General features: G+C 37.1%; 1 long non-coding RNA gene across 4 annotated transcripts in view; it reads right to left on the bottom strand.

Moving 5' to 3' along the window:
* LOC106981951 (uncharacterized) overlaps window positions 1–15,127 on the bottom strand; it is a 76,057-nt gene extending 60,930 nt beyond the window's left edge. For all 4 annotated transcript variants that reach the window (XR_008299404.1, XR_008299405.1, XR_008299403.1 and 1 more), the window contains exons 1-2: window positions 14,970–15,127; window positions 8,692–8,764 (exon numbers count right to left, since the gene is read on the bottom strand). This is a non-coding gene — a long non-coding RNA (uncharacterized LOC106981951). The remainder of the gene's footprint in view (window positions 1–8,691; window positions 8,765–14,969) is intronic.
* Window positions 15,128–15,251: the final 124 nt, after the last annotated feature.

The raw sequence follows: 15,251 nt of genomic DNA, 5'->3' as shown, positions 1-15,251 counted from the left end.
AGAGAGAGACACCAAGCACAATCAGGGGAGGGGCATAGAGAGAGGGAGACAGAATCCAAAGCAGACTCCAGGCTCTAAGCTGTCAGCACAGAGCCTGACACCAGGCCTTAAATCACAAACGGGGAGATGATGACCTGAGCCAAAGTCGGACGCTTAACTGACTGAGCTACCCAGGTGCCTCTTCATGATGATTATTTTTAATGTTTATTTAGAGAGACAGAGCACAGGTCGGGGAGGGGCAGGGAGAGAGGGAGAGACCGAATCCAAAGCAGGTTCCAGACTGAGCGATCAGCACAGAGCCCGACAAGGAGCCTGAACCCACAAACTGTGAGATCATGACCTGAGCCTAAGTCGGATGCTCACCCGACTGAGCCACCCAGGCACCCCTCATGATTTTTTTTTCATAGGATACCAACAGAAAAAGAAAAGCAAAAATAAAGAAGCAGGACTACATCAAACTAAAAATCTTTTGCACAGCAAAGGATATGGGAGAAAAATATTCTCTCCTAATAAATGGGAGAAAAATAAACTGCAAAAGGATTTATCTGATAAGAGGCTAATCCCCAAAATATATAAAGAACTCCTATCACTCAATAGCAAAACCAAAGTTTAAATTTTAAAAAAATGACAAAAGATCTAGGGTCCCTAGGTAGCCCAGTCAGTTGGGGGTCTTGCTCTTGATTTCAGCTTAGGTCATGATCCCAGGGTCATGGGATTCAGCACTGCATCAGGCTCCTGAGTATGGAGCCTGCTTAAGATTCTCTCTCCCTCTGTTCCTCCCCACTTGCACTCTCTCTCGCTGTCTTTTAACAAATTCTTTATAAATGGCAAAAAATCTGAATAGACATTTTTCTGAAGACATTGGATAGCCAACAGGTACAGGAAAAGATGATGTTCGTATCATTAATTATAAGGGAAATGCAAGTCAAAATCATATCACCTCACACGTTGTTAGAATACACACAACACACACACACACACACACACACACACACACACACACACACACACACACTGATTATTCAGCCATAATAAAGAATGAAATGTTGCCATCTGTGACAACATGGATGGACCTTGAGGGCATTGTGCTAAGTGAAATCAGACAGACAAAGACAAATAACTGTATTATTTCTTGTATGTGAAATTAAAAAAAAAAAACTCGTATACTGAGAACAGATTGGTTGTTATAAGAGGCAAGGGGTGAGAGTCAGAGAAATGAGTGCTTTCTGTTTTTCTTCTTGTTTTCGCTTAAGTTAAATTTAAAAAATGTTTTAAAACACCATGAGGTATCACCTCACCCCTGTTAGAATGGCTATCATCAAAAAAGACAATAGAAAAGGTTTGTGAATATATGGAGAATAGGGAACCTTGTGCACTCACTTCTGGTGGGAATGTAAATTGGTACAGTCACTCTGAAAAGCGGTACAAAGGATCCTCAAAAAATTAAAACTATATGGAAAGGAAAGACCATAAATAGGAGTTAGAAAGGTAGGAAGCACAAATGCAGTAAAATCAAGTAGATCTATAAAAATCAGTCAAGGGAATCAGAAAACAAAAGGATGTAAACTATGACACTATATACCTAAAACAGAGAGGAGTAAAAAAAAAAAGAATAGTGCTTTTAGAATGGGTTTTAAACTTAACCAACCATTAACTTAATATAGACTGCTATATGCATAAGATATTATATATAAACCTAAGAAAAAAGGAAGAAAGAACTATAAAAACAAAAATAAAACAAAATGGAAGTACATTCCTATCAATAATTATTTTGAATGTAAGTGGACTACACATTCAATCAAAAGACATAGGGTGATGGAATGGATAAAGTAGTAAGACCTATCTCTATGTTCTCTACAAGAGACACACTTTAGACATAAAGACATATGCAGATGGAGAGTGAAGAGAAAGAAAAATATTTATCGTGAAAATGGAAGTGAAAAGAAAGGTGGGGTAGCAATAATGACATCAGACAAAACGGACTTTGAAACAAAATCTGTAAAGGTAACAAAATGGCACTTAATTCATATCTTTCAATAATCATGCTGAAGGTAAATAGACTAAATGCTCCAATCAAAAGATATGGGATATCAGAATGGGTAAAAAAACAAACAAACAAAACAAAAAAAAAAACAAGTTTGATCTATTTGCTGTCTACAAGAGACTCATTTTAGACCTGAGGACACCTGCAGATCGAAAGTGAGGGGATGAAGAACCATCTATCATGTTTATGTGTATCAAAAGAAAGCTGGAGTAGCCATACTTATATCAGACAAACTAGACTTTAAATTAAAGGCTGTAACAAGAGATGAAGAGCATTGTATTATAATTAAGAGGTCTATCCATCAAGAACAATTCTAAGTATTTATGTCTCCAACTTGGAAGAACCCAAATATATAAATCAATTAATAACAAGGGGTGCCTGGGTGGCTCAGTTGGTTGAGCGTTCAACTCTTGATTCCAGTTCAGGTCATGATCCCAGAGTCATAGGATTGAGTCCCCACATCGGCCTCTGCACTGAGCATGGAGACTGCCTCAGATTCTCCTCTTCCTCTGCCACTGCCCACCCCACTTGCACTCTCTCTCTCAAAAAAAAAAAAAATTATTTATCACCATAAAGAAACTCATTGATAATAATACAGTAATAGTAGAGGACTTTAATACCACATTATTGCAGTTGACCGATGATCTAAGCAGAAAAACAAGGAAGCAATGACTTTGAAAGACACACTGGACCAGGTGGGATTTAGCAGATATACTGAGAACATTTCATCCTAAAGCAGCAAAATACACATTCTTTTTGAGTGCACATGGAACATTCTTCAGACCAGATCGCATACTGGGTCATAAATAAGCCCTCAACAATTACATGTTAGGCGTCAGACTTCGGCTCAGGTCATGATCTCGCAGTCCGTGAGTTCGAGCCCCGCGTCGGGCTTTGTGCTGACCGCTCAGAGCCTGGAGACTGTTTCAGATTCTGTGTCTTCCTCTCTCTCTCTCACCCTGCCCTGTTCATGCTGTCTCTGTCTCAAAAATAAATAAATTTGAAAAAAAAAAAAAGATGTGGTATATTTATACAATGGAATACTACTCAACAATGAAGAAAAATTAAATCTTACCATTTGCAACAACGTGGATAGAAATGGAGGGTATTATGCTAAGCAAAACAAGTCAGGGAAAGACGGGGATCATGATTTCACTCATGCGAAATTTCAGAAACTCAACAGATGAATGTAGGGGAAGGGAAGGAAAAATAAGAGAGAGAGGAAGGCAAACCATAACAGACTCTTAAATACAGAGAGTACACTGAGGGTTACTTAAAAGGGGGAGTCAAGGGATGGGTAAAATGGGTGACAGGCATTAAGGAGGACACTTTTCAGGATGAACACTGGGTGTCATATGTCAGTGATAAGTCACTGGGTTCTAATCTTGAACCCAATATTACACTGTATGTTAACTAACTTGAATTTAAATAGATACATTAAAAAAATTAAATCTTGCTGTTTGCAACAACACGGATGGATCTAGAGGGTACAATGCTAAGTCAAATAAGTTATAGACAAATACCATATGATCTCATTCGTATGTGGAATTTAAGTAACAAGACAAATTCAAAAAGACAAACCAACAAAACAAAACAAAAACAGACTCTTAAATATAGAGAATCTACTGATGGTTACCAGAGGGGAGATGGGTCAAATAGGTGAAGAAGGTTAAGAGTACACTTATCATGATGAACACTGAGTAATGTACAGAATTGCTGAATCACTATATTGTACACATGAAACTCACACAACACTAAATGTTAATTACACTGGAATTAGAACTAAAAGTAGACCTACCATATGATCTGGCAATTCCACTTCCAGATATTTATCTGAAGAAAATGAAAACACTAGGTCAAAAATATCTGCACCCTCATGTGCACTGCAGCATTATTTAATAGCCAAGACATGAAGCAACCTAGTGTCCATCAAGGGAGGAATGGATAAACAAAATGTGGTATATGTGTGTATGTATCATGGATTGCTCAGCCAGAAAAAAATGAAAACAAAAAACAAACACACAAGAAAAACTTGCCATTTGTGACAACATGGGTAGATGTTGAGAGCACTGTGCTAAGTGAAATAGATCAACATATATACCATATGGTCTCCTTCATAGGTACAATCTAAAAATAAAAGGGGGGGAACCAAACTCATGGAAACCGAGTAGATTGGTGGTTGCCAGGGGTATGGTGGGGGTGGAAGAAATGGGTGAAGGGGGTTAAAGGGGACAGATTTTCAGTTATAAGATGAACTCATTTTGGGGATGTAATACCCAGCTCGGTAACTATAGTTAACAAAACTGTATTGTACGTTTGAAAATTGCTAAGTGACTAAGTCTTAAGAGTTCTGACTACACACACACACACACACACACACACACACACACAATGTAACTATATAAGGTAATGGATGTGATAACTTATTATGTTAATCATTTCAAAATATATACATATATCAAATCATCAAGTTGTATACCTTAAACTTACAAATTTACATGTCAGTTGTACCTCAATAAAACTGGGGGGAAAAGAATCGGCATACAGACTAGTTATTCTAGACTTTGATATCTGGACAGTTCCTTGAAAATGAGGGAGGTGAGCCTACAAGTTCAAGAACAACAACTGATTATATTTGTTGTCAATGGCGAAATTTAAGCTTTCAAGAGAAAGTTACAATTTTGAAAAATTGTATCTGCCATGGTGACTTTAATAGCTTCCTGGTATTTAAAGACTATTAAATCAGTGGTGATCTTTAGGAATGTGATTTTAAGATATTATCTAATGATATGTGTAAGAATTAGAAGATGTGCACAACTTAGTAACCAGTATTTGACCAATGCATGAGGTTATAAAATCTCACCAAGATAAAAGATCCCAAGTCTAGGACAGACGGTAGATACTAATGTAGCAGAGTCCAAAAAGTTCAATGGTATGCTTTCAGATTCCACATTACAACCTACGTGTGAGAAACTACTATTTGTTGAATTAGGCTAATTCATATAATCAGTGACTAATATCTACAGTCATCTGAAAAAGATTATTAAAGTATTTCCCTCCCCCTTTCCAACTACTTAATAAGTGAGGCCAGGCTTTCTTCACCTAACTTCAACCAAAACAATGCATATATATATCAGATTGCAAAAACAGATGAGAGGGGTGCCTGGGTGGCTCTGTCGGTTAAGCGTCCAGCTCTTGGTTTCGGCTGAGGTCATGATCTCACAGTTTCGTGGACTGAAGCCCCACATCCGGCTCTGTGCTGACAGTGTGGAGCCTGCTAGGGATTCTGTCTCCCTCTCTCTCCGCTCCTCTCCCACTTGTGCTGTCTCTTGCTCTCAAAATCAATAAACACTTAAAACAGATGAGATTATCTATTATGTATTAACCCAGACTTTAAAGAGATTTTTTTATTGTATTTATTTTTTGTAGGCTCCACGCCCAATGTGGGGTTTGAACTCATGACCCACAAGATCAAGAATCATATGTTCTGACTGAGCCAGCCAGGTATCCCTAAAGAAAAAAAATGTTTTTTTGGCACGTGTGCACGAGAGAGACAGAGAGACAGAGAGACAGAGAGACAGAGAGACAGAGAGAGAATCCCAAGCAGGCTCCATGTTCAGCATGGAGCCTGACAATGAGCTCAATCCCACGACCCTAGGATCATGACCTGGAAACCAAGACTCAACTGACTGAACCACCCAGGTACCTTTTAAGAGATTTCTTTGTAACTCTTATAACCACTATTGTTTTGGAAATATGGTCATTTCAAAAAAATGTTATTTGTGTTAAGATATAATGGCCTTATAAAATAACACTTTACAATTTTTCCTCCATTTCAATTCTAACATGGTCATTAATATTGATAGATATAATCCATATAAGCAAAATCTCTTTAAGGCCTTCAATGATTTTTAAGAGTGTAAAGTAGTCCTGAGACCAAAAAGTTTGATAACCATTACTGTACGTTACTTCTAGTTAGCCTACAGACAAATGTAATTTTGTCGACCTTGGTTATTTGATCTATTTCTCACCAAAGAATACATGTTTATAAACCCATGGTTTATAAATCCATATCCCACTCATTTTCCAGAGCCAAAGAAAAAGACCTATTACATAAAGAGGAACACAAGTAAAGACAACAAATTTTTCATCAGAAAAAAAAAATGCAAGCTATGTATTGGAACAGTATCTTTAAAAGTACTAAAAAAAGGTAAAGATTCTTATCTAGAATTCTTTACCCAGTGAAAAAATAAAAACAAAAAATTGTTTAAAAATGTGAAAGGATGTTTCCAGACAGAAACAAGCTATAATACTATATCAACAGTAGACCTACACTATTAGGGATATTAAATGTTTTACATAGGTAAAATGATGATACCAATTGGAAATCTGGATGTAAACAATAACAAGAAGAAGAGCACAACAAATACTAATTACATAGGCCAATGTATTATTTTTCTCTTGCTGCTATAACAAATTACCACAAATCTGGGAGCTTAAACAAAACAAATTTATCTTACAGTACTGTAAGTCAGAAATGTTAACACAGGTCTCATTGGGCTAAAATTAAGCTATCATCAGGGTTACCTTCCTTTCTGCATTATTTAGGAAAGTTCATTTCTTTACCTTTCCTAGCTTCTAGAGATCACCCACATTTTTTTGACTCATGGCCCTCCTTGTCTTCAAAGCAAGCAACATTAAATTTCTCTTTTTCCATAGACCCAGATTCTTCTGATTATAGATGGGGAAAACTCCTCTGCTCTTAAGGGCCCATATGGTGAAATTGGACCCACCTGAACCATCCAGAATACTCTCCCACCTCAATATTTTTAACCTAATCATGTCAGAAGAGTCCCCTTTGCCATGTAAAGTAACATACTCACCAATCATGGGACTAGGATATAGATACCTTTGGGGTTTTATTAATTTGCCTACCATAGATGTAGAAGACTTAAGCACTATCAGCAAACCTGAATCAACATTTGTAGAACATTCCACCTGATAGCAGAATACACATGTTTTTCAAGTGCACATGAAACATTTACCCAAACAGACCATGTTTTGGGCTGTTAAACAAGTCTCAAGACATTTAAACACATGCAAGTCATATGAAGCAAACGCTCTTTTAAAAGACTTTTATTAAGAATGATAAACTCTCAAAACTCAACAAGTAGGCAAAAATAGGCACCAAATGAGATATGAGTGAAGAAATGTCAACATGGTAAGTTATTAGAGAAAGGCTAATTAAAATCACTGGGAGATATCACTACATACTTATTAGAATGGCTAACCAAAAATGAACAGAACAAGTGTAAGGAAGGATGTGGACTAGCTGGAACTTTCACAAACCCTGATGTTCAAACTGCAAAATGGTAAAACCACCTTGGATAACAGTCTGGCAGTTTTTTTTACAAAGTTAGAAATATATCTATCACATTACCCAGACACTGCTTTCCTACGTATTTAACCAAAAGAAATGAAAGCACATGTTCATATAAAGACATGTACATGAATGTTCACAGCAGCTTTACTTCTAATGGCCAAACTAAAAACAACCCAAATGTCCATCAATAGATAAATGGATAAACAAATTGTGGTTATGTCTAAACCACGAACTACTAATCCAACGAAGAGGAATGAATTATTGTACACACGACATAGACGAATCTCAAAACATTTATTTTGAGAAAAACATGTACATACTGTAGAACTTCATTTATACAACTTCAAGCCATTGCGATCTGATCTATAGTAACAACGCAGATCAGATGGGAGGTTGTGTGCAGCAGAAAGGGGGAATACAAAGGTGAAAAGGAAACTTTTTGGGGTGATGGCTATCTTCATTATTTTTGTTGTGGTTATGGTTTCTCAGCTTTTATACTTATGTCAAAACTTACCAAATTGTATACTTTAAACACATGCATTTTAATTTATGTTATTTATACCTCAAGGCCATTAAGAAAAAAAATAAAGGGCAACAATAGAAACGTGTGTTACAACACAGGTGGAAAAAGAATGAGAAGAATGTTAATCCTGATCTCCATTCAGGTGTCTGCTGTATTTATCTGCATAGTGTGAGATTTCTATTTCTTTCCTTTAATTTTTTCCCATTGCTTCTCTCATTTTGGTAACAAAATAGTATATAATGGGTCTGATAAGTTTGTTCTTTCAGCATGAGATATTAGGGATTCCTGATACATTTACTCCTACTACTTGCTTTTCTTTTTTTCCTTAACTCTAAAACACATGATATGATACTTAAGGAGGCTCAGAGTGAAACTTATGCATTTCTTTAAAAAAAAAAAAAATCAGGTCAAGTTTTTCCTTAGTGCCTTCTTACTCTACTGAAATTCATCACCATTGTTAATATACACTTTTGTGGGTTTATCAGGTTCAGGAGACTTGTAGGAGATGAAAAGAGAAGCAGAGGACATATTCCATGCTCTAGAAAAGTTTACAGCCCACTTATATGAAAAAGGACATGAATATAAAAAAAGTAGGGATTAAAGAGAAACACTCCCATGCAATGCTGACAGGAAATTCAGTGATCAAAACCGTGAGGCTATTTCCAAATTGTCTGTATTAGTTTCCTATTGACAAATCAACACAAGTTTAGTGGCAGGAAACAAAACGAATTTATCACTTACAGTTAGACGTTCAAAATCTGTCTCGCTGGGCTAAAGTCAAAATGTCAGCAGGGCTGGTTCCTTCTTCAAAGCTCTGAGGGGAGAATTAATTTCCTTGACTTTTTCAGCTTATGGATGCTACTTACGTCTCTTTTCCTTAGCTCATAGCTACTTCCTACATCACTCCAACCTCTTGCTTCCATCATGACTTTGCCTCCTACTCTTATAAGGACTTTGTGATTACGTTGAGCCCACCTGGAAAATCCAAGATACTTTCCCCATCTTGAGATCCTTAGCTTAATCACATCTGTAAAGTCCCTTTTATTATGTTAACATAGTCACAGGTTCTGGGGATTAGGATGTGGATTATCTGTGAAGTGCCATCATCTAAATAAACTACCACACTCTAACCCAGAGATTCTACTTCTAAAAATTTAATCCAAGGAAATGTGTACAGGGATTCAACTATAATGATATTCACATGAGAGACAATCACTGACTTGATTGTGGAAGAATTTCTCCATATCCTTAACAAAAGCTAAAACGCTTGTCCTTTATTTACACTGTCCATCATGGATCTTCATATTGCACTCAGTAGTGTCAGCAGTTCAAATATTAGTTATCAATACTATTACAACCCATTAAGATTTGGGATTTAGATGGGAGTTTTTGTGTGAGGGATGATGTGTGTTTATGGGGTAAGAGAAATGGAGACAATAAAGAAAGTAGCTTGAAATTCCTTTATTCCCCCTGTATTCTCAGTCATTGTATTCTTACCCAAGTAAGAAATATCATCAATGTTGTTACTGGAAAAATTGTTGATACTATAATTAAGATAACTCTCCCGGTTGCCAGAGATGATCATTCAGTTCTATTCATTAATCATGGATAAGATAATCAGGCCCTGGCATCAAGTCTACAAATGCTCTAAATTTGGAGGAGACTATTATGGAAATTCCAAACATCAATTTGTGTACAGGACTGTGAATCAAACAGTGAAATACATCAGAGAAATACAGTATTTGAATGTTACTACTGAGTGATTTAGAACAGAAGTTCCAAATATAACTTCTCAATAGAAGTTACTGGAATTCAGAGGCCTTGGAGTAATACATTAATCATAAGGAAGAAATGTGGTATTTTTATGCCCTTTATTTACACTCCCTTTCCTCTTCCTCTTCTACTGATTTCCTAGACATTCCCTTCACCCTTTGTCAATGGCTCATAGTTTTTTTTTATCACATTGCATGTCTTCTGACATGCTGCCTTCATATTCCTTAGCTTTCTCAATTCCATTACATCCACTCTACTTCACCTACTGGCTAATGCTTCACAATTGGTAACTTATCATTTAAAACTCATAAAATTCCCCTCTGACTACAACCTCCTGCCCATGCCCTCTAGTTTGCTCACTCCACTGAATCTGCTTTGTCTACATTGTTATTTCTAGTTCCTCAGTCCTGATCTGCATGAGGTAAATAAACAGCATCACCAGCCAAAGGCAAAAGATCCTGATATTTACTGTCCTGTTTAGACTTGTATTGATGAAATGCAAGATCTGTATTAAGTTTTTAAATGTACTAAGCTCTTTAAAGTAAAAAGTTTTAAAGATGTATTGACAGAAGAAAATGCAAGACAAAGTCTGATTTTTTTTAAATCTTAATTCCCAAAATTGTTTAGGTTTTTCTATATTAAAGTCTATTTAATGCTTAGCATCAATCCATTTTCAACTACTCCTCCAATCCTGATTTTAAATTTTGGCAAATCTTTTGGTTTGTTGGATTTCACCCTCAGGTAGGTCCTTTTCAGAAGAGCCACTAGTGCTGAATTCCTCCAAGTTTTCCATGTTTCTTTGCCTTTCTTTTTTCCCTGAAACTTCAGCCTTTATCATCTTAATTTGTACAGATTTCTTTAATTCCATCTATTCCTAGGTACTTCCTCCTAGAGGTCTCTTAATTCCAATTCCAATCTGGATTGAGTTCCAGTTGTCTAACTGTGATACTTAGACTTAAATTCATTACTCTCCTGGGTTAGATTCACTACTTCTTTAATCCCTTATTTTTCTTTTTTTGTTTTGTTCTTTGTTTGTGAGGGTTTATTCTCTCATTTTGTTAGAACTTACCTTCCAGTAATTTACCAGGATAGGATACATGGGAAGTACATTTTCTGAGTTCTTTGATTTCCCCAAATGTCTTTACTCTCCTTTTGCTTTTGATTGACACTTTGAGTGAATATAGAATTGTAAACTAAAACTGATTTTTCCTCATTTATTTGAAGGCATTGTTCCATTGGTTTATAGCAGTCTTTGTTGATGATGAAAAATTTGATGCTAATCTGATTCTCCTTTATAAAAAAGTAAAAACTAAAAGTGGCTGAAGACCCAATTTTGGGGTAGAGAGGCAAAGCTCCAGAAAGACCTATAAGGACAGACAATTGAAGTCAAAGGCTAGCACTGCCAACCTACAAGACTCATTCTGGCTACCTGTCAAGGTTTCAGAGGACCTCTAAATCTAGTCAATGACAGTATATAGGAATAAGAGCTAAACTTAGGGACACAGCTTGACCCTTTTTGATCAGACTTATGATACTAATTGTCTACATTATTTTGGTGGGGGAAAGGAGTCATCAGACACTAGGAGTTTGGGAACCCAACTTAGATGCTAATATTAAGTGTTTATATTTTCACTACCGTGTAAACATCACACATCTTTATCCTTCATAGGGAACAAATGAAGCTTCTATCTAAAAAGGTACTCAGGAAATTACCCTCCAGATTTTAAGAATAAAACTTTGGAGGCCTGAAAAGCCCTAGACTCTGGTATAGTTATTTCTTCCTCCTGATTCAGATTTAGTTTCTCTTGTATGACCAAGAAGAGTGAATCAGAGAGTAGACAATCCTCTCCCCCGCCTTTTTTTTTTTTTGAAGAAGTACTATGGGGGAAATAAAAAGCTTAGGGTGGAAAGCCGCCACCACGGAGCTAAAGCACCTGAAGTTAGCTAGCAAGGTATTGTAATGGGATCACGAGCAACTTGTTATATCACCTGCAGGAAATTACTTTCTATCTGACACTAATATATACTTTGATCACAAATTCCACTTGCCCCCAAACCCTTTGCTTCTTACACGTACAAGTTAATGATTACTATCTGATTGTTTTCTCCACATTCACATGTGTAAGATACTGTTTTCTTCACTTTCACCATGTGTGTAAGATCTTGAGAGCTCAATAAATACGGAGAAGAAAACGCCCTTCTGGTCTCTTGACTCCTCCCGGATATTAGCCTCTATCATATTCAATTCTGCATCCACTCTTTTGCTGGACAAGAGAAAACTCCAGATTCATAGTCTGCGACAAAGCTCCATATGTAGGGCTTACTTCATTTGGTCCTTACTTGATCTTTTATTAGATAGTTCACCTTTTCAAATTTTACACATTTCTAGCAAGAGAAAATGGAAACAGCATAAGAACATTGGCTCTCTTTGAAAATAGCAATCAGGCATGAAATTTTATTTTTATACTAATAATAATTTTATATAATGCTGATATGGTAACTTTTACTTTAACTTTTGTTTTAGTGAAAACAACAATAAAGATAAAGATTTTTAAAGATGAGAAGTCACCTATCTGCCTATTATCCTACTAGGGCAATTGTTTTAGTTTTTGTATATCTTTCTTACAGATGTGGCACAAAACTGTAGGGCTGAAAGACACTTTGGGAATTCAACTTGTCCAATTTCTTCATTTTCAGATGAGAAAACTAAGACCAAGGGAGCTATGAGGTTAGCCCAGAGTCCTACCTTATCACTTCTTTAAAAGAAATTTTAATGCTAAATTAATAAAGTTAAGACATGGGTAACTCCTCATTGTCCCTTTTCTCTACTGAGAAAGCAACTGAAAGGGAGATAATATCTCTGTTCTGTAATACAGTATTAGCCTTATCAAAAGCAATGCCTGGGGAACTATAGCTGCAAAGTCTGGATTACTTAATAAAAACTCCCAGAAGTCCAGGAATTTCTAGAAAACAGATGTGAATCCAAAGCCTCTGGATTTAAGAATTTGTATTTAAAGTTCACATACTGTTATGCATTGCAACTGCTGAGACTGTCTGCAGATTGTTAATTCTGGAATTTACACTCCTTGATAAAAAGGCAAATTATAATTCTTAAAAAGAGCACCTAATTGAGACTTTCTCTGTACTGTAATTAAAAGAATTAAAATAGCATTGAAAAGAGGAGTGCTTAGTAGGGAACGTGGATGATTTTCAAAACAACTGTGTTAGAAACAGTCCGGGCTCACTTAGTGGGATTCTTATTGTGCCACAGCAGAAAGAGGTGCAATATGGGAACAGAAAACCCCAGTTCTGAGACTAGTCTGCCACTAGGAACACAATCTGAGGCAAAACAACTTAATTTTTCTAGTTTTGTTTCCACATCGATCAAATGAGGTTAGCTTAGCAGATCTCAATTCTTTTCCAACTATAAAATTCTGATTCCTTCCCCCACCAATGTAAAAGGTAGCCTGTGTTTCAGTCTTTGAGAAAACTCCAGGTGTAGGAGAGCTGGTGTTATTAACAAGGTCCTATATCCTTTTGTTCTCTTCTCCTTCTGAGGTAAGGCATGGGCAGAAACCTGGTTCTTTGAATGCCCCTGTCCCTCCTTCATCTCTCCCAGCCTCATATCCTATCTATAACAAAACCCCAGTGTCTCCTCATTTGTTTCATCACTCCTCCATCCACACGACCAACAGTTTTTAGTACTGGGCCTTACTACCTGAACCACAGGAACAAATCATGGCTTTTCTCATGTTCTTCTCAGTGTCTACTCTCCTATTTATGGAGTTCTGTTCTATCATTAAGATTTACATATGTACAGGAGTGATCCTTGATTTCTTTCTCTCACACTTCATATTCAATTTGTCAACAAATCCTGTTGGCTTGGTCCTTTTTTCTTTGCGAGAGAGAGAGAGAGAGAGAGAGAGAGAGAGAGAGAGAGAGAATCTTAAGCAGGCTCCATACTCAGTACAGAGCCCAAAGTGGGCTTGATCCCACGACCCTGGGATCATGACCCAAGCTGAAATCAAGAGTCGGATGCTCAACTGAGTAAGCCACCCAGGCGCCTCTTGGCTCCGTCTTTAAGATATGCCCAAAACATGAGTGCTTCTTATCATCTCTACTGTTACCCTGGTCCAAGCCAGCAATAGCTTCTATCTTTTTACTTTTACCTTTGTTCCCTTTCGATCCATGCTCAACACAGCATCCAAAGTGATCTTACTAAAACATTAAGTTAGATCGACGTCACTCCTCTGCTCAAAGTGAAATTCTTTGCAATGCCCTAAAAGGCCCTAGATGCCCTAGCCATTGTTACCTCGCTAACTTAATTCCCACTATTCTCCGCCTCTACTCCAGCGACATAGACTGACTTACCAGTCCTCCAATTTGCCAATTAACTCCAACATCTCTTTCTCATGAGCTTTCTGTGTTATTTTACCACACTAAAATCACAAAACCTCTTTTTCTTGTTTTATTTTCACTTCCACACTTATTACTATGTAATAATTAGCACAGTACGTTTTACTTATTTTTCTCTATTGTCTCTCTTCCCCATGGGAGTAGGGATTCTTGTCTGTTTTGTCTATTGCTATATTCCAATCATTTAGAACGGTGCCTAGCACAGTGGATGCTCAATAATTATTTGTTGGTTATTAATCGTGAGAAACTGTAGCAAAGGAGCATAACAGCATTCAAAGATGGAGACAGACACTAGATAAAACGTCTTATTTGATTGTTTATGGCAAAACAAAATGTGACCATCTTCCTAATCTTAAGAAGTAAAAAAAAAATCCTTGCTTTTTAATTGTTTTACATCTAACACACTTTCAATCTCAGGGAAAGCATTCTCCATCATCCAAGCCTTAATCTGCTCCTTAGGGGATGGATCCCCTTATTTCTCAAATATTATTGCATACATTTGGGAGCGCCTTTAAGTTACACAAAAGAAACTAAGTTCTGTTTTAAATTAAAAATTTTAGGTCTTGACCTTTTAGTGCTTAATACGCTAAACAAATTCTAAGATTGTAATATTTAATTCCAAGAGGAATTATGTGCTATTAAATGTAACAAAGAGAGCGATGATAAATACTATGCGAACATCAAATTTATAGAAGAGGTAGTTTAAACTCCATTTTGCTGTTTTCCTCCGTTTTTCCTTTATCAGAAAGACGCACCCTGGCATACAGGAGACGACTGATTTATATTTAACTAGTAATGGACAGATTAATGTTCCCAATTAAAAGGGGCACCTTGAATTTTTTGTCACCGCACTAGCCGGAGCGTTGTGGTCCTTCAACTGTGTTCGCATTCTGCGTTAGCAGGGACCTGAATTTACCAGTCCAACAAACTCCAAGAGGGACGTCCTCACTCTAGGATGACGACGGGAACGCGTAGGGGGGCGTCGCCCGCTCCCTCAAGGTCCTGGGGGAAAATCTGTGGTGTAGAAGTGGTTCCACAGCAAGAGCGTGAGACGGCCTCTGCGCTCAGTCTGGCGGACTTCGTCCTCAGTCCTCTGCGGTCCGCAGGACCCG

The sequence above is a fragment of the Acinonyx jubatus genome, chromosome B3 (genome assembly GCF_027475565.1).
Source record: "Acinonyx jubatus isolate Ajub_Pintada_27869175 chromosome B3, VMU_Ajub_asm_v1.0, whole genome shotgun sequence".
Lineage (NCBI taxonomy): Eukaryota > Metazoa > Chordata > Mammalia > Carnivora > Felidae > Acinonyx > Acinonyx jubatus.
This window is presented reverse-complemented; position numbering and strand designations above follow the sequence as displayed.